At 38.8% G+C, this 23,362-nt stretch overlaps 1 pseudogene; it reads left to right on the top strand.

Moving 5' to 3' along the window:
- The window catches only part of LOC118899551, an 87,370-nt pseudogene extending 65,027 nt beyond the window's left edge, over nucleotides 1-22,343 (top strand).
- The last annotated feature ends 1,019 nt before the right edge of the window (nucleotides 22,344-23,362 follow it).

The raw sequence follows: 23,362 nt of genomic DNA, 5'->3' as shown, positions 1-23,362 counted from the left end.
AGAAATAAAAGGAATCCAAATCGGAAAAGAAGAAGTAAAGCTGTCACTATTTGCAGATGACATGATACTATACATAGAGAATCCTAAAGATGCTACCAGAAAACTCCTAGAGCTAATCAATGAATTTGGTAAAGTAGCAGGATACAAAATTAATGCACAGAAATCGCTTGCATTTCTATACACTAATGACGAAAAATCTGAAAGTGAAATTAAGAAAACACTCCCGTTTACCATTGCAACAAAAAGAATAAGATATCTAGGAATAAACCTACCTAAGGAGACAAAAGACCTGTATGCAGAAAATTATAAGACACTGATGAAAGAAATTAAAGACGATACAAATAGATGGAGAGATATACCATGTTCCTGGATTGGAAGAATCAACATTGTGAAAATGACTCTACTACCCAAAGCAATCTACAGATTCAATGCAATCCCTATCAAACTACCACTGGCATTTTTCACAGAACTAGAACAAAAAATTTCACAATTTGTATGGAAACACAAAAGACCCCGAATAGCCAAAGCAATCTTGAGAACGAAAAATGGAGCTGGGGGAATCAGGCTCCCTGACTTCAGACTATACTACAAAGCTTCAGTAATCAAGACAGTTTGGTACTGGCACAAAAACAGAAATATAGATCAATGGAACAGGATAGAAAGCCCAGAGATAAACACACACACATATGGTCACCTTATCTTTGATAAAGGAGGCAAGCATATACAGTGGAGAAAAGACAGCCTCTTCAATAAGTGGTGCTGGGAAAATTGGACAGCTACATGTAAAAGTATGAAATTAGAACACTCCCTGACACCATGCACAAAAATAAACTCAAAATGGATTAAAGACCTAAGTGTAAGGCCAGACACTATCAAACTCTTAGAGGAAAACATAGGCAGAACACTCTATGACATACATCACAGCAAGATTCTTTTTGACCCAGCTCCCAGAGAAATGGAAATAAGAACACAAATAAACAAATGGGACCTAATGAAACTTAAAAGCTTTTGCACAGCAAAGGAAACCATAAACAAGAGGAAAAGACAACCCTCAGAATGGGAGAAAATATTTGCAAATGAAGCAACTGACAAAGGATTAATCTCCAAGATTTACAAGCAGCTCATGCAGCTCAATAACAAAAAAACGAACAACCCAATCCAAAAATGGGCAGAAGACCTAAATAGACATTTCTCCAAAGAAGATATACAGATGGCCTACAGACACATGAAAGAATGCTCAACATCATTAATCATTAGAGAAATGCAAATCAAAACTACAATGAGATATCATCTCACACCGGTCAGAATGGCCATCATCAAAAAATCTAGAAACAATAAATGCTGGAGAGGGTGTGGAGGAAAGGGAACACTCTTGCACTGTTGGTGGGAATGTAAATTGATACAGCCACTATGGAGAACAGTATGGAGGTTCCTTAAAAAACTACAAATAGAACTACCATACGACCCAGCAATCCCACTACTGGGTATATACCCTGAGAAAACCATAGGTCAAAAAGTGTCATGTACCACAATGTTCATTGCAGCTCTATTTACAATAGCCAGGACCTGGAAGCAACCTAAATGTCCATCGACAGATGAATGGATAAAGAAGATGTGGCACATATATACAATGGAATATTACTCAGCCATAAAAAGAAATGAAATGGAGGTATTTGTAATGAGGTGGATGGAGTTAGAGTCTGTCATACAGAGTGAAGTAAGTCAGAAAGAGAAAAACAAATACAGTATGCTAACACATATATACGGAATCTAAGGGAAAAAAAAAAAAAAGGCCAAGAAAAACCTAGTGGCAAGACGGGAATAAAGACACAGACCTACTAGAGAATGGACTTGAGGATATGGGGAGGGGGTGGGGTGAGATGGGACAGGGTAAGAGAGTGTCATGGACATATATACACTACCAAATGTAAAATAGATAGCTAGTGGGAAGCAGCCACATAGCACAGGGAGATCAGCTCGGTGCTTTGTGACCACCTAGAGGGGTGGGATGGGGAGGGTGGGAGGGAGGGAGATGCAAGAGGGAAGAGAAATGGGAACATATTGTATATGTATAACTGATTCACTTTGTTATAAAGCAGAAGCTAACACACTATTGTAAGGCAATTATACTTCAATAAAGATGTTTATTAAAAAAAAAATAAATAAATAAATAAATAAATAAATAAATAAAAAAAAAAAAAAAAAAAGAATTTACTTGAAAAGCCAGTAATTAAAAAAAAAAAACATTATGAAGAAGGAAACCTAATAGAATAAAAGATTACTTTTCTAAAATATTCAAACTAACTATTGAAATTGAAATAACACCAATCATAATTAACAACCAAAATTCTAAACAAAAATTATCTGAGTATAGGTGAAATTTTTAACTTTTTAAAATTCAAAGTAAGTCTTATTAAAATTGCTTTTAAAAATAAAACTATTCAAAAAAATAAATAAATAAAAAAATAAAACTATTCACAATTTTAGTGTTCATTGTCTGTCTTATTGCCAATGTAAAGAGTACATATATATCACTTTATTTTTATATCTATATATATGCAAATTTAAGAGTGATATGAACAGTATAATACTGTAAAATATTCCTTAGTTTCCATGTATTATGGTTCTAAACACTGTGCTAAATTGTGAGTAATCATAAACTATAACAGAAAGAGAAGCAAAAAAAAAAAAGGACACTCAGCCCTACTATAAAAGTGTACTAGTATGTGCAAGAATAACTTGCATTCATTCTATTGTAGAGAAATAATTTAACAGATTAATTTGTCGTTTCTCTTGAGCAAGCATTTCTGCCTCTCAAATCATCCTTGCCCTCTAAAACAATGTGTTCTTTTTATTTTTTTTTTACATCTTCATTGGAGTATAATTGCTTTAAAATGTTGTGTTAGTTTCTGCTGTACAACAAAGTGATCAGCTATATGTATACATATATCCCCATATCCCCTCCCTCTTGTGTCTCCCTCCCACCCTCCCTATCTCACCCCTCTAGGTCGACACAAAGCACTGAGCTGATCTCCCTGTGCTATGCAGCAGCTTCCCACTAGCTATCTATTTTATATTTTGTAGTATATATATGTCAGTGCTACTCTCTCACTTCGTTCCAGCCTCCGCTTCCAACCCTGTGTCCTCAAGTCCATTCTCTACGTCTGCATCTCTATTCCTGCCCTGCCACTAGGTTCATCAGTACCATTTTTCTAGATTCCACATTTATGCATTAATATATGATATTTGTTTTTCTCTTTCTGACTTACTTCACTCTGTATGACATTCTCTAGGTCCATCCATGTCTCTACAAATGACCCAATTTCTTTCCTTTTTATGACTGAGTAATATTCCATTGTATATATCTACCACATCTTCTTTATCCATTTGTCTGTCGATGGGCATTTAGGTTGCTTCCATGACCTGGCTATTGTAAATAGCCCTGCAATGAAGATTGGGGGGCATGCATCTTTCTGAATTACGGTTTTCTCTGGGTATATGTTCAGTAGCGGGATTGCTGGGTCATATGGTAGTTCTATTTTTAGTTTTTTAAGGAACCTCCACACTGTTCTTCATGGTGGCCGTATCAATTTACATTCCCACCAACAGTGCAGAAGGGTTCCCTTTTCTCCACACCCTCTCCAGCATTTATTGTTTGTAGATATTTTTAATGATGGCCATTCTGACCTGTGTGAGGTGATACCTCATTGTGGTTTTGATTTGCATTTCTTTAATGATTAGTGATGTTGAGCATCTTTTCATGTGTTTGTTGGCAATCTGCATGTCTTCTTTGGAGAAATGTCTATTTAGGTCTGCCACCCATTTCTGGATTGGGTTGTTTGTTTTTTTGCTATTGAGCTGCATGAGCTGCTTGTATATTTTGGAGATTAATCCTTTGTTGCTTTGTTTGCAAATATTTTCTCCCATTCTGAGGGTTGTCTTTTCATCTTATTTATGGTTTCCTCTGCTGTGCAAAAGCTTTTAAGTTTCATTAAGTCCCATTTGTTTATTTTTGGTTTTATTTCCATTACTCTAGGAGGTGGGTCTAAAAGAATCTTGCTGCGATTTATGTCATAGAGTGGTCTGCCTATGTCTTCCCCTAAGAGTTTTATAGTATCTGGTCTTACATTTAGGTCTTTAATCATTTTGAGTTTATTTTTGTGTATGGTGTTTGGAAGTGTTCCAATTTCATTCTTTTACATGTAGCTGTCCAGTTTTCCTAGCACCACTTATTGAAGAGGCTGTCTTTTCTCCATTGTATATTCTTGCTTCCTTTGTCAAAGATAAGATGATGAAAAAAGAAAATTACAGGTCAATATCACTGATGAACATAGATGCAAAAATCCTCAACCAAATACTAGCAAACAGAATCCAACAGCACGTTAAAAGGATCATACACTATGATCAAGTGGGGTTTATCCCAGGAATGCAAGGATTCTTCAATATATGCAAATCAATCAATGTGATACACCATATAAACAAATTGAAGGATAAAAACCATATGATAATCTCAATAGATGCAGAAAAAGCTTTTGACAAAATTCAACACCCATTTATGATAAAAACTCTCCAGAAAGTGGGCATGGAGGGAACCTACCTCAACATAATAAAGGCCATATTTGATAAACCCACAGCCAATATCATTCTCAATGGTGAAAAACTGAAAGCATTTCCTCTAAGATCAGGAACAAGACAAGGGTGCCCAGTCTCACCACTATTATTCAACATAGTTTTCGAAGTTTTAGCTACCACAATCGGAGAAGAAAAATAAATAAAAGGAATCCAAATTGGAAAGAAGAAGTAAAGCTGTCACTGTTTGCAGATGACATGATACTATACATAGATAATCCTAAAGATGCCACCAGAAAACTACTAGAGCCAATCAATGAATTGGTAAAGTAGCAGGATACAAAATTAATGTACAGAAATCTCTTGCATTCCTATTCACTAACAATGAAAAATCAGAAACAGAAATTAAAGAAACACTCCCATTTACCATTGCAACAAAAAGAATAAAATACCTAGGAATAAACCTACCTAAGGAGGCAAAAGACCTGTATGCAGAAAACTATAAGACACTGATGAAAGAAATCAAAGACAATACAAACAGATGGAGAAATATACCATGTTCTTGGATTGGAAGAATCAACATTGTGAAAATCATTATACTCCCCAAGCAATGCGATCCCTATCAAATTACCAATAGAATTTTTCACAGAACTAGAACAAAAAATTTTACAATGTGTGTGGAGACACAAAAGACCCCAAATAGCCAAAGCAATCTTGAGTAAGAAAAGCAGAGCTGGAGGAATCAGGCTCCCTGACTTCAAACAATGTGTTCTTTTTTTAGAATAAGCATTTAATACTTAGTTATTATTAATGATACTCCATTTTTTAAAATATTAATTAATTTATTTATTAAGGCTGTGTTGGGTCTTCGTTTCTGTGCGAGGGCTTTCTCTAGTTGCGGCAAGTGGGGGCCACTCTTCATCACGGTGCGCGGGCCTCTCACTATTGCGGCCTCTCTTGTTGCGGAGCACAGGCTCCAGACACGCAGGCTCAGTAATTGTGGCTCACGGGCCTAGCCACTCCGTGGCATGTGGGATCTTCCCAGACCAGGGCTCGAACCCATGTCCCCTGCATTGGCAGGCAGATTCTCAACCACTGCGCCACCAGGGAAGCCCCAAGCAATGTGTTCTTAACATCAGCAGTGGCACAAGCTGTGTATCTTCACAGAGTGAATGCTATTATCTTATTCCAAAGACATAGGCAAATGATACTGAAAAATATTTCCCTAGGGCCCAGATATGGTTATTCACCAGTGTCTGGCACATGAACACCTCTTGTTGCAATCTAAGAGTGTCTGCAAATATTCTTTAACTGGATATTAGAGTCCTGCTGAGCAAAAGAATGTTCTTTCATGTCCGGGTTTGTCCTTCACACTGTAGACCTTCTAGAATTCCTAAACTCTACCGACCCAATGCCAGTGGCACCATCAATCACTTGGGCTACCATATAGACTCCCACAGATTTTCTAAATACTCTCACTTGGTTTTACAATCTACATTGGAAAGTACTGTCCTAGAGTGAGCTAAAAACTATTAAAATTAAGACACTAATGTTAATATGGCTTCAATTAAACTTAAGCTAGTAAGAAATAACATTTGAGTTACAGCTCTTAGAATGGCAGAGATAGTTATCAACACTTTTGCACAACAGAGGAGCTGTTGGGCTTCCCTGGTGGCGCAGTGGTTGAGAATCTGCCTGTCAATGCAGGGGACACGGGTTCGAGCCCTGGTCTGGGAAGATCCCACATGCCGCGGAGCAGCTGGGCCCATGAGCCACAGCTGCTGAGCCTGCGCGTCTGGAGCCTGTGCTCCGCAACAAGAGAGGCCGCGATAATGAGAGGCCCGCGCACCGCAATGAAGAGTGGCCCCCGCTTGCCACAACTAGAGAAAGCCCTCGCACAGAAACGAAGACCCAACACAGCCAAAAATAAATTTAAAAAAATAAATAAATATACAATAAAAATAAGTAAATTAAAAAAAAAAAAAAGGAAAAAAATCCACAAAACACTAAAAAAACAAAAAAAAAAACAGAGGAGCTGTTGGTGATCAGTGCTGCGTCATGCTTCCCTCTTCAGAACTTCATCTTCAGTGGGATTACAAAGTACAAATGATTAATTAATTATTGTTATTATTATTGCTTCACCAGCTTATCTATATTGACTATCATGAAGTCATGTAGATCCAAGAAGGCAGGAACAAGGAATATATATGCCTTGACTCTTCCCACGGAAGATGTGACAGACTATTTAATCCCAGCACACTTTCCTGCTAAGCATTATGGGTCCTCTTTGTTATTCTCAGATCCATGCACCGGGTAACCACAGCTAGGTGAGCTAAGTAGAACGTGAGATGAAATTTGTTTGCCATCCTTCATGTAGATAAAGATTAATAAGCTATTAATGAAGCACTAATGTAAATAAAGGAGATTGTTAAGTTCATTTGTTAAGGTTTTTTTTTTATAAATTTATTTATTTATTTATTTATGGCTGCGTTGGGTCTTCATTGATGCGCACGGGCTTTCTTTTTAATTGAGGCGAGCGGGGGCTACTCTTCGTTACGGTGCGCAAGCCTCTCATTAAGGTGGCTTCTCTTGTTGCAGAGCACAGGCTCTAGGTGCGTGGGCTTCAGTAGTTGTGGCACATGGGCTCAGTAGTTGCGGCTTGCGGGCTCTAGAGCGCAGGCTCAGTTGTTGTGGCGCACGGGCTTAGTTGCTCTGCAGCATGTGGGATCTTCCCGGACCAGGGCTCAAACCCGTGTCCCTTGCATTGGCAGGTGTATTCTTAACCACTGCGCCGCCAGGGAGGCCCCATTTGTTAAGTCTTAAACATCTCTACAAGAAAAGCTACTTCAGGTTTAGGCATCAGGAATCACTACAATGTGGATAAAGGACAACAGTGCCAAGGCCTTTATTTTCTGTCAGAAGAAGACTGAAATTTATCTGACAGGTATGTATTCAGGTAACCAGTCTACTCTAAAATGCTCTTTCAGAAAGATTATTTCATTACATCAAAATTACTGAGATAACACATGCTCTCATTCTGAGTAAAATGGAGTAAACATACCACACCATCTTTCTCACACTGACTGTAGTTACAAAACATACACAGAATTCAGGGAGCAACTATTTGCGGACTCTGAAAAGTAAGCAAGAGCAGGCAGATTGAGGAGGAAGATCAGTATTTGAGGTACCACGGAACCATGAGTGAGCTTACCTTTTCCCCCCCTTTGATATATTCCTCTGGTTCTGACTCTAGGAGCTGAAAGTGGGTTTCTTGATGCTTGGGGGTTGGGGAGACAAATCCCGCGTTTGTTTGTTTTCTCAACCGCTGGCGTCCAACCTCCAGACAATTCTGCAGCTACATTGGTGACAATGGGTCTCACAGGACGAAAGTTTTGAGGAAAGGGAACCTTCGTCTCTGATCAAAGGTCCCAATAGACTGGGAAAAAGTTGCACTTCCTTTTCCTCTCTTTCTGTATTCTCCCTGTTTGGCCCTAAATATGGGCAGAGTCATGGGAAGTGTACAGCTTGAGTAAGGTAAATAAAACCCAGATTTCTGACCAGGGGACAGAAAAGGAAAGCCCAAGGGAACCAGAAAGGTCTGGATAGATTACTGAGAGGGAGGAGCTCAGGAAAGAAACCTCATAATATTGTGAGGTGTTTATGCATGGATCTGACACTAAATAGCATACCAAAGACTTTAAAAATTGAACTTTAGGATAGATCATGCCAAAGTCCCAGCTAGCCATTGGGTGGTACATGCGTGCAGGAGATTAGAACGATGTTACAAAATCTTTGAAAATGTAAATGACATTGACACGAAAACTCGTAGAAAGCTGGTTGGAACTTGCAGCCTGAACCCAGCTGGGTCAGTTGCCTACTAAAACAAAAATGTCTACATTTTTCATGTAATGTAAACAAAAACCAGAATTCCATATCATATTTACAATATCCAAGATACAACCCCAGATCATTTGGCATACCAAGGGGCAGGAAAATTACATCACACATGGAAAAGACAATTAATACACATCAATCTAGATGACACCAATATTATATTGAAATTATCAGAAAAAGACTTTAAAGTAGTTTTTGTAAAAATACTCTAAGAATTAAAGGTAAAAACCGTGAAATAAATGGAAAAGCAGAAAATATGAGCAATTAGTTGAAGACATAAAGAACCAAGTGGAAATTTTAGAATAGTAAGTACAGTAACTGGAATTAAAAGAAAACTCAGTCTAGTGCTTCAATAGCAGAATGGACATTACGGAGGAGTTAGTGAACTTGAAGATAGATGAATAGAAATTATCTGATTTGAATAAGAGAGGGAAAAATAAAAAAGAGTGAAAAAACAAAAGAGTCTCAGGATCCTGTGAGAAAATAAAAGATTAACATCCATGTTATTAGAGTCCCAGAAGGAGGGAAAAGTTTTAAGAAATAATTTGTGAAAACTGCCTAAACTTGGTAGTAGACAAGAAGACAAAAAAGAAGTTCAGCAACTCCAAACAGGAGAAACCAAAAAAAAATCCATATCCAGGCCCATTAACATGAAACTGCTGAAAACTAAAGACAGAGGAAAAAATGTTTTAATGGCACCAGAGATAAGTGGCAAATTACTTGGAGGGCAGTGGTTCTCGACAGGGGTAATTTTGACTCCCACACACTCAGGGGACATTTGGCAAAGTCTAGAGTCAGTTCTGATAGTCAAAATAAGGGGAGAGGTATTACTGACATCTAGAGGCAAGGGATGCTGCTAGTCTTCCTGCAATGCACAGGAAAGTCTCCCACAGCAGAGAAATTTTGGCCTCCAAATATCATAATGCTAAGGTTGAGAAACTCTGCTTTTGGGGAATAACAATTTAAATGACTGAAAATTTCTCATCAGAAACCATGGAGGCCAGAAGAAAGTGAAATAATATTATTAAAACATTAAAGGCAGGCTTCTCTGGTGGCACAGTGGTTAAGAATCCACCCGTCAATGCAGGGGACACGGGTTCGAACCCTGGTTGGGGAAGATCCCACATGCCGCGGAGCAACTAAGCCCGTGCGCCACAACTACTGAGCCCGCGCTCTAGAGCCCACGAGCCACAACTACTGAAGCCCGTACGCCTAGAGCCCGTGCTCCGCAACAAGAGAAGCCACCGCAATGAGAAGCACACGCACCCCAACGAAGAGTAACCCCTCCTCGCCACAACTAGAGAAAGCCCACGCGCAGCAATGAAGACCCAATGCAGCCAAAAATAAATGATAATAATAAAATAAATATTTTAAAAAAACCATTAAAGGCAAAGAAATATCAATCTCAAATTCTATATCTAATGAAAATATCCACCAGTAATGAAGATCAAATGAAGACATTTCCAAATGAAAGAAAAATAAGGATTTGTTGCCAACAGACCTGCTTTTAAAAACTATAAAAAAGATATGTAAAATACAGTTGATCCTGTAACAACACAGGTTTGAATTAAGCAGGTCTACTTATATGGGGATTTTTTTCAATAAATACAGTACTTCATGATCCAAGACTGGTTGAATCCATGGATACAGAGAACCAACTTTGGGACTTGAGCACCTGGCAGATTTTGGTATCTGTGGACAGTCCTAGAACCAGCCCCTTGCAGATACTGAGGAATGACTGTACACAGATTTTTTTTTTTAATTTTATTTATTTATTTATGTATTTATGGCTGTGTTGGGTCCTCGTTTCTGTGCGAGGGCTTTCTCCAGCCGTGGCAAGCGGGGGCCGCTCCTCACCGCGGTGCACGGGCCTCCCACCATCGCGGCCCCCCCCGCGCTGCGGAGCACAGGCTCCAGACGCGCAGGCCCAGCAACCGTGGCCCACGGGCCCAGTCTTTCCGCGGCACGCGGGATCCTCCCAGACCAGGGCCCGAACCCGCGTCCCCCCCATTGGCAGGCAGACTCTCAACCACTGCGCCACCAGGGAAGCCCTACACAGATTTTTGAATGTGCAGAAAGGGCGTAGGGGTTGGAGCCCTTAACCTCTGCATAGTTCAAGGGTCGATTATATACTAATGATAAATTAAAATGTAATATTAAAGTTGTTCAAATTAATAGAAAGGGGAAATAGACAAATAAAAAAGAGAGCGGAAAAACAGAAAATCCAATGTTGAGTAAAAGAAGCCAATCTCAAAGGTTACATACTAGATGATTCCATTTTTAGGATATTCTTTAACTAACAAAACTACAATGCCAGAGAATACCTCAATCATCATCAGGAATTAAAGTTAGGGAGAGAGTATAAGTAAAAAGGAATAGCACAAGGAAATTTTGGGAGGTGATGAAATTTTTCTGTATCCTGGGTAGTAGTGGTAGTTATAGAACTCTCTATATATGTGTTGAAGTTTCTAGAACTGCCTAAATAAATGAATAAATGAATGAACGCATGCATGCATGAATGAATGAATAAATAAATAAATAAAATTTGATATTAGCTACTTTTATCCAAGCTCTAGCTCGATATACCACAAACTGAGATTAAAAAATATCCATTCCCACAACTTTGTGAAGAGACTCTTACACCTATAGAAATAGAAAGTGATATACAAAGATTAGCCAAGCTTTCTGAAATAAAAAGATTAAAATACAGAGAAGATTGCAATTAAATATATCTGTACATTCATGAAGAAAGAACATGAGAACTCAATGAAAATTTCGGAATCCCCTTTCTAATTGTCCAGTGTTACTCATTTTCTTTCCCTCTCTCCCTCTCTTTCTCTAGTTATCACTGCTGTAGCTGCTGACATAGGTTATCACCATGACTTACACTTTAATCATTTATATTCCCAGAAGTTGTATTAGTCATGCAAAACAAGAAATGGTAAAGCTTTAAAAGAAAGTTTAGATCTGGAATAGAAGTAGCCCCATAGTCTCAGGCCTGGTCACATACTGCCTGGTGAATCTGAGCATGGGGTCACTTTAGGTCACCTAGAATATGCCCTCCTGTAGCTGAGGAAGCTGAAACCAAAGGAGATTAAGTACAGTCTGCCTGTGTTAGCTTTGATCCTCTCATAAGAGAAAGGACATGAATAATTACTGAGTACCCATTGTGAGTTTTCCATCTTGCACACATGATATTAATTTTTCTAAACAACCATTCTCTCTGAAGTATTATATTCTCCATTTCTCAGATGAGGATATTGAAGCTCAGTTTCTTATGTTTCCCAAGTTTACTTACTCATGAAGGCATAAAACTGGCTCTCTCCCTCCTGATTAATTCATTTTTCTCTCCCTCTTTCCATTTTTTTTTGTTCTCCTGCTTTACATTAAAACACTGAAGATGTGAACAACTAAAACCACTTAAAGGAATAGAATACTATCATTCAAGCATTCAGTTTCCATTAGTCATTTGTTACCAGAATACCAATAAATACCAGAATACTATACCTGAGTTTCTACTGGGCGAAACCAAAAAGGTAGCCTTACAGTACAGCTTTGGTAGACAATGGCATAGTAAAGATGGCATGAGCCATGGGATGTAGGTTTCACATACTCATTCTGTAGAAAAAGCATACTTACCTGTGAACACACTCATGTTTGGAGATAGAAGGCAAAACAAAAGGCACAAACCGTACTTAAAGAGAGTCATTTCTCTCCCCATATTCCCAGTTATTCTTAGCAGTATCTGAGCTACACAGAGTTAAGACATCCTTGGCAGGTGTACCACTCGTTATTTGTTAATTAATAAACAAAAATGTAAATAAAAGTTAGAGAAATAATTTGAAATACACTAATGATTGAAATAGTCTAATCACACATTGTAAATCAAATATATATAATTTCAAAATAAAAATGAAAAAAAGAAATAGTCCAATAATTCATTATATTATTAATTTATTATTTGGGAAATGGTGCTTTTGTCATTAGCAAAGGTCACTGAAATGGCATAATTAATTAAATTATATACTTTTACATATGGTTAATTAAAATTATATTACTCAAATGACTCTATAGCCCAAGCAGACTAAGTCCCTCACTGTGTTATGTATCACAACGGCCAAGGACATGATACATGGGTATACAAACAAGTAACCCTCAAATCCATGGCTAATATTAGATTATTTTTAGATTTTCTCTCTCCATTCCCAGAAACCTAGGGATTATGCCTCTACTTACTTCCTCATCAAGGATCCAGCTGGTTTCTTGGATATTTCTAACTCGTTTCAGTAAATTCTAGTTCTATTTATTACCATCTCATTAATTCAAAAAATGCACATATCAATGAAATTTCCAAAATATACCTGGGCAAGGATCTTACTATAGTCGTCTTTTATCAACTGGGAGAGGTTGAGACAGCCTTCAATGTGTGTGCACACACACATGCATAATCTTTAATAGGAATTGTCAATTGTGTTGATATTTATCAATGAAATGTTTCTTACAGTTAGTAGAAGTGACCATTTTGGGTGTATGATCATCCTTTTGTGATTTTTTAAATCCCCTAACCACTTGAAGAATGATCTTTCTCTCTTAAGAGACTGATGGAAAGTTAAGAATTTATTTAGCTATAAACAACTGAAACCCAACAAATAATGACTTAACATAATAGATGTTTGATCTCAGACTTCCAGCTTCCAAAACTGTGAGAAATAAATTTGTGTTGTTTCGAAGCTATCCAGTCTGTGGTATTTTGTTATATCAGCCTGAATGGACTAAGAAAATTAATCTTGGGAAGCTGGGGTGCTATTCTAACATATGCCTGTTTCCTCCCTTTTGAACTTTCCTATCAGGTCTTCTAGGGTCAAACAATTCCTTCCCTGTCTCTGACTAGGTATTGTGCTGTTGGTTTTAACAAAAAGGGTTATGTCCTTCAGGGACTGGCGTCAGGAGAGATGTTCATATTACCTGAGAGCTGGGAGTCTGTGCTAGAAGGCAGAGCTGAAAGTTCTTTTTCTCCTAGGTGCAGTGTCCCCCCAAGAGATTCCTGGGGCATGGTTTCAGGAAGCTGATACCCCACAGTACAGTCACCTCAAACAAAGAAGCCACCAAGCTGACCCTAACATCCTAAAAGACAGGGGCAATGTCAGTTATTTCACTTCTTACACAATCCACTTGTTATTTGCACATCTATTAATGGGCATTTTCAAAATCTGAAAATGTTAAAACCTTCAGGGATGAAATCAAATTCACTTTAATTATGTAACTTCTGAAACTTAGGTCCCTTTAGCAAAAACCTTGAAAACCTACTCTAATGCAAACCTGAAGCTATATATACATGATATCCACAAAGGAACACATTTTTCTCAGCCTTAGGGATTATGTGCTTGAATCCCTTGGAAATGCATTTATATTAGCTGGACTGCTCCTCATGATAAGAATTCAATGGTTCACTATATAGCTAGACCCACTGTAGATCAGTAAAGTTAATACGTGGAATAGAAATGTAGTGTCAGCCTCTGCAAAAGGTATGGTTTGCTGTGAAAAGAATCTATGCTGAAGGGCTAGAGAGCTATTATATTTCTGATCATTTCCTCCAGTCCCTTGTTCCTAGTGACTGCCAGCCTTAATAATGTCATTACAAAACTTGTCTCCTGGGAGACTACTGGGACTTTTGTTCTGCAATCTCATCTGACACAATTATTTGCAAATGTCTAGAAGTAAATTAGCTTGTGTATCAATTTTTCTACCTGGCTGATTTAGAGCTATAACTGATTGCAATGAGTCTAAATTTTAATAAAAGAAACTTTTCACCTAGTCTAGCTCCACTAACAATAAAAAAATACCCTTGTTGCAGCCAAGGAGTCAATTTTGCACTAATGACTGGCAGGGAGTGAATTTTCATTAAGTTTGTATGCATGTGTATATGTGTGTGTGTGTGCAGTCACATCCACACTCGACAGTCACTATTTCTTCATCCAGTCTACTCTCCACCCATCTCCTTCTTGATCTCTGCCTTTATGAGCTGATTTGTATGGACTAAATCAGAGCTTTCAGCACCCTCTGGCTTCCATTTGGATTCACCCAAGGGTCAGCCCCAGCAGTTGCTCAAAAGGAGCAACAATATAAGATCATGGTGTTGATTTCACTAGCTGTCTCTTTTCAAGTAATCTGTCTCTTGGTCAAAGGCATTTGTTCCAATTGAGATAAGGATCTTATTTGACTCTGTCTGTGGTCCTGTAACAATTTCTTTTATCCTTTTGGGCCTTAGGGAGAGGAGAGATGGTCATATGGTTTGTGATCTTTAAAATGCACAAAGTCTGGAAGTTTTTTATTGCCACCTAAGTAGCAGTGGAAGGATACATAAAGGAAAAAAACGGAGCCTTCCCTTTGACAAGTTTCCAGATGTCGATGGGAAAGAGACTACAAGATGGCAGTCCCTGGGATTAAGGGAGTTCCTTCCTGCTGAAGGATTCATTATAAAAAGGAGATAAATTATTATCAAGGGGAATGCCATGAAAGCATCTACTCTGAGAAGAGGGTTGCCCAACATCAAATATCACAAAGGTTTTGGCTTTAAGGAAAGTAGAAATTTTCTTATATAAGATTTTCCAGGAGTTTCCTGTGATTTTTATGATGCTGAACATTGAACCAAAGAATATAAGTATTCAATAAAATTATAGTCTTTTAAATTAAGCTGAGCATTTTATTGCTTCTTTGTTAATTAAGTCTTTTTTTATAATTATGCTTGTGTTAGTCTGGCTTCCATGACCTAATATTTATACTCATCCCAATGGATCCAGGTTCTTTGGATTCACACCTTATATAATTTAATGCTGAGTCATTTAATTATAATTAAATATAATTTAATGCTATAAATATATAATTTAATTTAATTCCCAAACTCACATAAAAAATAAGTGTTCTAAAACTAATTCCTGGGTAAAATCCAGGAGTACAACCAAGTCATCATTTCAAGATGCAAGAATGACCCAAGTCATCTAAAAAATTGGTTTATTTTAAAGTCAAGTTCCTGAGCCCTGAGGGTAAGCAGTATGATGGGATGGTTAAGAACATTTGGTTCAGGTGTATCAGGCAGATCTGGCTCCAGTGTTGACTGTTACTGACTCTGTGACCCTTGGCAAGTTACCCTCAAAAAAACCTCAGTTTCATCACCTGTAAATAAGTAAATCTCTATATGGAGACAATAATACCTACCCCACAGGGTCATTGTACTGATTGCATGAAAAAATTCAGGCAAACAGCACAAAATATGGCACTGAGTAAAAGTTCAATAAATTCAAATATTGTGTATTAAAGATGCTATAAAAGGAGAGCTGAGACTGAGTGACAGCCAGGAACCCCATCCTACCTCCCAAAGCAGCTCTGTTATCTAGTTTCCATTTTGGGACTTCAGGTAAGATTCTAGCTGAAGAGAGTTTTTCACTTTGTAAAAGAAAAAATGATGAAAATTAATACTTCAAGAAAGTGATAATAACAAACATTCTTTGAGTATATGTAGGCACTATTCTGAATGGTCTCTGTGCACAAATTATTTAATTTTCACAGCACATTCTTGATAGGTACAATTACCTACACTTTATAGAAGGGCAAAATGAGACACAGAGAAGCGATGTAATTTGATCATGTCTACGCACCTAATAACCTGAAGTGCCAGGACCTGGAACCAGGAATACCAGCACCAGAGCCCACACACTTAGCCCCACCACTAGCCTGTCTTTCTGAGTATAAGTCATTCTCTACAGACCCCAAATTCCTCTTTCTCCGTAGTGTTTTGAAGGGAAGGATTACATCATTCACCTCATTGTCTAAAACAGGATATGGACTGACTATAAAAGACTTGAAAAGATAGCTATCCAGGAACAAACGATGGTGGCCAAAAAATATTTCCAGGAGCCTAGATACATGTAAGATACTATGAATTACTCCAACGCAAAGTCATAAACTTTAAAGTCAGGCAGACTGGTTCAAATTCAAGTGACTACATTTTCTCTGTTAGGACTTTCAAGGTGGAAATTGATAAAAACTCAACTTTTTCCTGGCATAAGGATTTAGGGATTGATTAGAAAGATGTTGGATGACTCACATAATCTAGAACAAGGCCAGCAAAGAAACCTCAAGGATTGGGACAGAGAACTCACTACCAAAAGAACTGTGTTCTCCTTTTATGTTTTCCCTGCATTCCTCCAGGACTGCCCTCAGCTCTGGGGTTACATTCATAGCACTCAAAGTCAATGATAAAGGAGGAGTTTTCACTGCCAGCTCCAGCACAAAATCCAGGTGAGTGACTCCAATTGCCCCAAGGTGGGCCACTTCCCTCCCTTCCTATCCAGTCACCCCATCACTGTGACCAAGGAGGTGCACTCCTGTTTCCAGATGGGGAGGCCTATCACCAGAAGAATGGTAATAATGAGAATTTACCAAGTAGATGAAAACCATAGTTACCACAGGGACTAAGGTTGTTATCCGAAATCAGACAATTCTAGTCACCCTATTGGCTTATAAAGGATAAGTTGAGTAATGCATGTAAAGCAACTGGAACACTATAGATGCTAAATAAATATTAGGTTCCTCAAGTTGTAGAGCCCTTCCTCCAAGTCCTGGGAAGAGCTGACAAAGGACAAGAAGAGCTAGATGAGAAGGAGTGTGTGTGTGTGTGTTTATTTTTCCCAACCACTGTACTTTTGAAGTGTTGGACTCCATGACAAAGTTTCTTCACTCCATCCATCCCACCCTCCTCAGCTCAGGTAATGTTGTAGTGATTTGTGCTGTTCTAGAGTGGGTCTCACTGTAGCTTCCAAGCACATCCGGTGGCTTGTTGCCCACATGGCCCACAGTAAGAAATGCAACTTATATTTACAATAACCCTCATTATATATTACAAAAATGGAGAAACTTTTCACATAATATTACCCTTACTGGATGTGATTGATGTGCTCTCATATCTTGTGTTTTAGCCAGTTCCTTTTTTAAGGCTGGTTTTGGATCACTAAATTGGTTTAAAGATCCTTTAAAAGGTCATGACCTTTACTTTGAAAAAACACTAGTTTTGGCGGGAGTGAGGAGGATGGAGGATGGAGGGTCGGGAGTCTGGATTTTCTCCCTCTATTAATATATTAGGTCCTTTCCCAGAGTTTTAAGGGTGCCCCCTTGTCGTTGGAGAAGCTGCGAAGCCCATGCTATTAATCATTTCCATAATGCATAAGTGAAATGGCAAAATGTGGAAAGACAAAAACTTGGTGATACTCTCACCTATAAGAAGAAAAGCAAAGGCTGATTTGCAGCATAAATGTTGTATTGGAGACCCCAGGGTATGGAATTATATGGACCTGGGTACAACTCTACTACTTACTATGTAATAATGCCATATAATTTAATATCTCCAGTCCTCAGCCATATCTTCTGTAAACTGGAAATCAGAATGACACAGTATCTTTCTCATAGGACTTTTTGGATAATTAAGTGGATTAACATATAAGAACTGAAATAACCTGCTGTATAATTTAGTATGTAAATAAATTTCCTGAAACACAACCTTTGCATTCACACATTCTCATCTTATCAAAAAGTCTAGTGTCTGTAACTTACTGAAGGCTTCCCCAGATATGACCAGAAATCCAAGTGCTTACTCTTGTCCAAAGATTATGTTCTCTTTCCTCATCTCCAGAGCCAGAGCTCAGATATGCTCCCTGGAGGCTGGAGGATTGGAAAATTTCTTCTGCCACCTGAAGACGGTTGCTCCAAAACAATACACTATGTTATATGGACTTCATAGCTAGTGTCAAAGCCAAAGCCCAATTGACACAAATTATATACGACAAGTGTTTCCAAAGGGATCCTCTGCTTGTTTCTGCAGGCACATCTGAAGTGCATGGATAGATCTGAATCCCCTGCTCCAGACCTTGCAACTAGGGCTGATGCAAGTGCTTGCCCCAGGCTGCAGTGGATTTCTCTGGAGCTGGAGAGAACATCCTCTACCCCCAGTGCTGTGCTCAGCAGAAAATATTATTGCCTTGGAGGCCAGTGTGGAGTGGATACAGCATAATGTGTAGAGAGGAAAGAGGAGAGAGGATAATATTCCTACACCCCCATTCAGGAATGTCACTGCTGCTTTAGCATCCTTCTGCTTTCTGGGCCCTGTCCTAAGGAGAGAGTAAAAACTACTCATTTAATTAGACATATATCACTGCCAGTTCCATTTGTCTTAAGTTCTTCTGGAAACAGGTTGGAAAGATCCCTGAGTAATCTGGAGGAGTGGGATGGAGGTTGAGTACACTATCAACTCAGATGGTTATAGCACATCAATGAAATTAGGACTTACTCCCATTTTGTTGTGTGCTATATCTATACTTTCTACAAAAGCGTAAAAATCATGTCATAAATGTGTTGTCTGTGGTCCCAGATAACAATAGAAAAAAGCATGGCAGAGTGGAATGGACATGAGCTTTGAAATCCTTTATGGGTTTCAGTCATGATTCTGTCATGTACTATCTCTGTTATCTCAGGTAAGTTATTGACTTCTCTGAAATGTTTCCTTGTCGATAGTGAATCCATGGCATCTGCTTCATATGTATCTTCTCTCACAAAATATAGAAAAGTATAACTGAAGCAAAGCATGGAAACTGCAAAAACAAACCAAATAAAGAAGAAAAGAAAAGAGCTTTGGTCACTGCTGTTGTAGGAGTTCATCCAGAAGATGTGATTGCTGGTTGACCCACAAGCTAGACCTGGGCAATCAGAAGCTCTTTATCTCTTCTCCTTTCCTTGAAATGTATGTTCTGCCCACTGTTCTCATAGTGGGAGCAATTTTAAGGACACAGCCTTGAGAGAGCAATGTGTAGTTGAGACCATCTGGACTGAATACGTGACTGAACTTATCAAGGCCTCTATATAAACTTTCAAGATTCTAGTGGGTAGATACAGAGATCTACTCATTTTGTGGCCCTCCAAGGCACGTCTTGTATGTAACTTTCCTTGCTTATTAAATGTGCCACCTACCAATATGGAGTGGTCTGCCTCTTTTTTCGACCTCTCCTTTCCCTCTCTGTAGAGGGGCCAGTTGCAAATTTTACCCAGGTTTTGAACCAAACTCCCAAGGTTGCAAACCATCTACTGCCTGATTATTTGTCGTTCATTTGGCCACGTGTATTTGCAATCTTTTTCTATTAAGGGCAGTATTTCTCAACAAAGAACTACTGATAATTCTCTGTTGTCATGACCTGTCCTGTGCGCTGTAGGATGTTTAGCAGCATCTCTGGCCTCTGCCCACTGTATGTCAATAGAAACCTCACACTCCAGCCAGAGAATAACAGTAAAAAAATGTCTACAGGCATGACCAGATGCTTCCCTCTATACTCATTTCAGAAATTCCTATCCAATGAGATAAATATAATTTCCTACTAAATAAATAGAAAATTCCAAATTCTCATTTTCCTGGCTTTCCTTGCAGTTGAGGCTCAGGGATGTAATCCAGTCTCCTCCAATCACAGGCACCCATGCTGGTCTTTGAATCATATGTTAGTAATGGGAAAGAAGGTAACTGCATAGAGTCTATTCTACAGAGGGTGTCGTCAGTGGTAAGGCTGAATCAGTAGTAACCTACACCATGTATCCAAAGCTAGTGCCATGGACCAATGTTGATGGTGTCTGTGTAGTATACTGTGGTGCCCATGATCAAGAGAGTGCAGTGATGTCTAGACCAGACAAGTTCTTCAGTGTCATTTAGGGCATTGTCCTTGGCTACATAGATTCTAACCATTTTCAGAGATTCTGAGAGTTGCTCAATAACCTTTCAACAAATGTTCTGCTCAAATGAGAGTTATTACTGTTGCTTCCACTTAATAATCCTGACTGATACAGTAGCTATTGCATAAATTCAGATGTTTTAGGAAGCTTTGACAAATGACTATGAAATATATATATATATATATATATATATATATATATATATATATATATAATTGTTTCCAAGTGAACGTTGTAATACTCTCCTTGAGAGAGGCTGGCCAACCCTTTATTGATGTCTGCATGTTGGAAGAGAAACATCATAGATAGGTACTTCATGATGTATTAGAGGAAGAGATGTTACTGATTTTGATAGATAGAGGTTGCTTTTAAAGAGAAAAGCTAGCTGGATAGAAAGAGAAAGTGCACCCTTTGCTATATTTTTGCATGGATTTTACAAGGTTCTTGTACGATATGACACTGTTATTCCTGAAAGATAACTGGTTCAGTGCCAAGCTCTTAAAAGGCTCTCAGGAAAGGCTTCTTAACTTGACTATACAAAGCAACATGTATGAAAAGTCCCTAATCATATTTTTACCACTTTCTGAACAGAATGTTGCTTTGGCTGGTGATTTCAAAATAGGAACTATTCTGTAGAAAACCACAACTTTTTATTCAGAGGCCTACAAATCCACTTCTTAACACAAGATGCCTTCCGTGGTTCAGAGCTTAGGGAAAGGGGAATTGAAAAGATGCTGGGATGTTAGAAAAAGGACTCATTTATGTCTATGATGTTGTGCTTTTAAGCCAGGATCACACACTCCTTAGGGGGCAGGAAGGGATCCAATAGCTACCCGCCTTGGACACCCTGTCCTTTTCATGGAAATACACTTAATTCTCTCACTTGACCCATACTCTTGCTTCTGCTCTCCCATAAGAAACTTCTGATCTTTTGTGTTTTATCTTTCATTCTCAGCCTCAGGTGTACTTGAAGGTTATGGTTTTTCCTTGACTTTGAATCCCTAAGCTTCCTGAATATTATCTTGCCCTCATGCAGAGATTTTTTTCTCAACTGGAGGCTTCAGATGCCCACCTCTCCTTAGTCCAGCTCTATCCCACTACATCCTGGCACAAATCCACCAAAATGATGTCCCAGCCCACCCCCAAAATCAAAAGGTACACCAAGTTTATCTGTGAGAAGACCTGCTCCTGAAAAAACAAGATCTTCAATAATCACTTTGCTGTTCACATGAAACCAACACAACATTGTTAATGAACTATACTCCAATATAAAATAAAAAGTTTAAAAAAAAAAAAGAATGTCCAATGTGATGGTATTAGGAGGTGGGGCCTTTGATAGGTGCTTAGGTCTTGAAGGTGGAGCCCTCATGAATGGGATTAGTATTCTTATAAGAGACCCCACAGAACTCCCCAGCCCCTCCCACCATGTAAAGATACAGTGAGAAGTCTGCGACCTAGAAGAGAGCCCTCATTTGACCATGCTGGCACCCTAATCTCAGACTTCCAGCCTCCAGAATTGTGAGAAATAAATTTCTGTTGTTTTTAAAAATAAATAAATAAATAACTAATAAAAGGCTCTGGACTCTGCACAGAGCTTCATAACCTCTCTTCGTGGACTTTTTGTCTTCAAGCTGATGATGGAAAAATAGTTATATTCCAGTCTAAGCCAGAAATCCAGTATGCACCACAGTTGGAGCAGGAGCCTAAAATTTTGAAAGAACCATCGCTAAGCAAAAATCTGAGGCGATCTTCAACTGAGAAGTTCACAAGCACATAGGAACTATCTTGAAGACGGAGAAAGTGATGACTTTTTAAGATGCCTCTCTCTTATTCCGGGTGGATTTTAACCATGACTCTTGTCCTCTCCGTGATGGTATTGCTCTGGATTTGCTGTGCAACTGTGGCTACAGCTGCGGAGCAGTATGTCCCCTCTGAGGAGCTGAGTATCTACGGTGACTTGGAATTTGTGAAAGAACCAAAGCTAAACAGATATCCAGCTTCTTTTCTCGTGGTTGTTAGATCTAAAGGTGAAGACCACGAAGAAGCAGGGCCTCTACCTGCAAAAATGAATCTTGCTCATTCAGAAATTTAAGCTTTTTTTTTTAAAGAAAACTGTAATAGACATCTAAATTTCCATTCCACATGGTGCTTTTTAAAATGGTTTCATTGGATATAGGGCTTAAAAATCACTATTAAATGCAAATAAAGTTAAAAAAAACAACAACAGGTACTTACCATCTCACCAAATCAGAAGTCTAGAGGTAGGAGGGGCCAGCATTGAAGTGGCCATTCAGCAGTGCTACCAAAGACTCCTCCCAACTTTTCTGTCACCATTGCTGGGTTGGCAACTACTCTCCATGTGGCTGTGAGATTGGTGCCACAGCTGGAGACACAACAGCATTCTGACCAAAAAATAAATAAATATAAGGCATGGGCAATATGGGTTTCTACTTACATGGCTCCCTTTGATCAGGAAGGGAAATTATTCTCAGCATATCCCTCTCAAACTTGCCTACATTTCCAACTCCCAGACAATAAATATCATGTGGCTGGGCATCTTATCACCCAAACCCATTTGGAATCTTGTTAGCAAGAAAGGATGAGATGTGTTTAGATGTGCAACCAAAAATGTCTGCCAGCCTTGCCTTGAGCAGGAGTAGAGAAAGGCATGGCAGTGCGGGTGCTATCCTTGTTCTTTGTACCTTTTTCTCAAAAAATAACCAGAAAAGAATCAGAAGTCTGGAAACAGAACTTGAGTTTTATTCAAAGAGGGCTATTCAGTATTAGTACCTGTGTACATTGTAGTATGCAGTCCAAAATTGGAATCTCCTGTTTGTAAGAGCATCCCTTTGGTTAAAGTCCCACGAGAAATCATCTTTAGCTACTAAGACCAACACCTCTGCTCTTGTTTCCTTTCACCATATTTGTGCCACAGTATAAGGCAGGAGTGACGGCAGCCTCAGCAGAGCTGAAGCGTCCACATGAAGGAGATGAATCACACCAGTGCTTTTTTCTGCAGGACCCTGGAGCATAGCACATGATGGGGTGAGCACTGCATGTGGAGAGGAATGAGACACAAGCAGATGGAAACCTTGTTTCATATGAGTTATGCAGCCCCCAGGAGCCGTGGTGATAA

This window comes from Balaenoptera musculus, chromosome 8 (genome assembly GCF_009873245.2).
Source record: "Balaenoptera musculus isolate JJ_BM4_2016_0621 chromosome 8, mBalMus1.pri.v3, whole genome shotgun sequence".
Classification (NCBI taxonomy): domain Eukaryota; kingdom Metazoa; phylum Chordata; class Mammalia; order Artiodactyla; family Balaenopteridae; genus Balaenoptera; species Balaenoptera musculus.
Note: the sequence above shows the minus strand (reverse complement) of the source record. Positions and strands in the feature narration are given on the sequence as shown.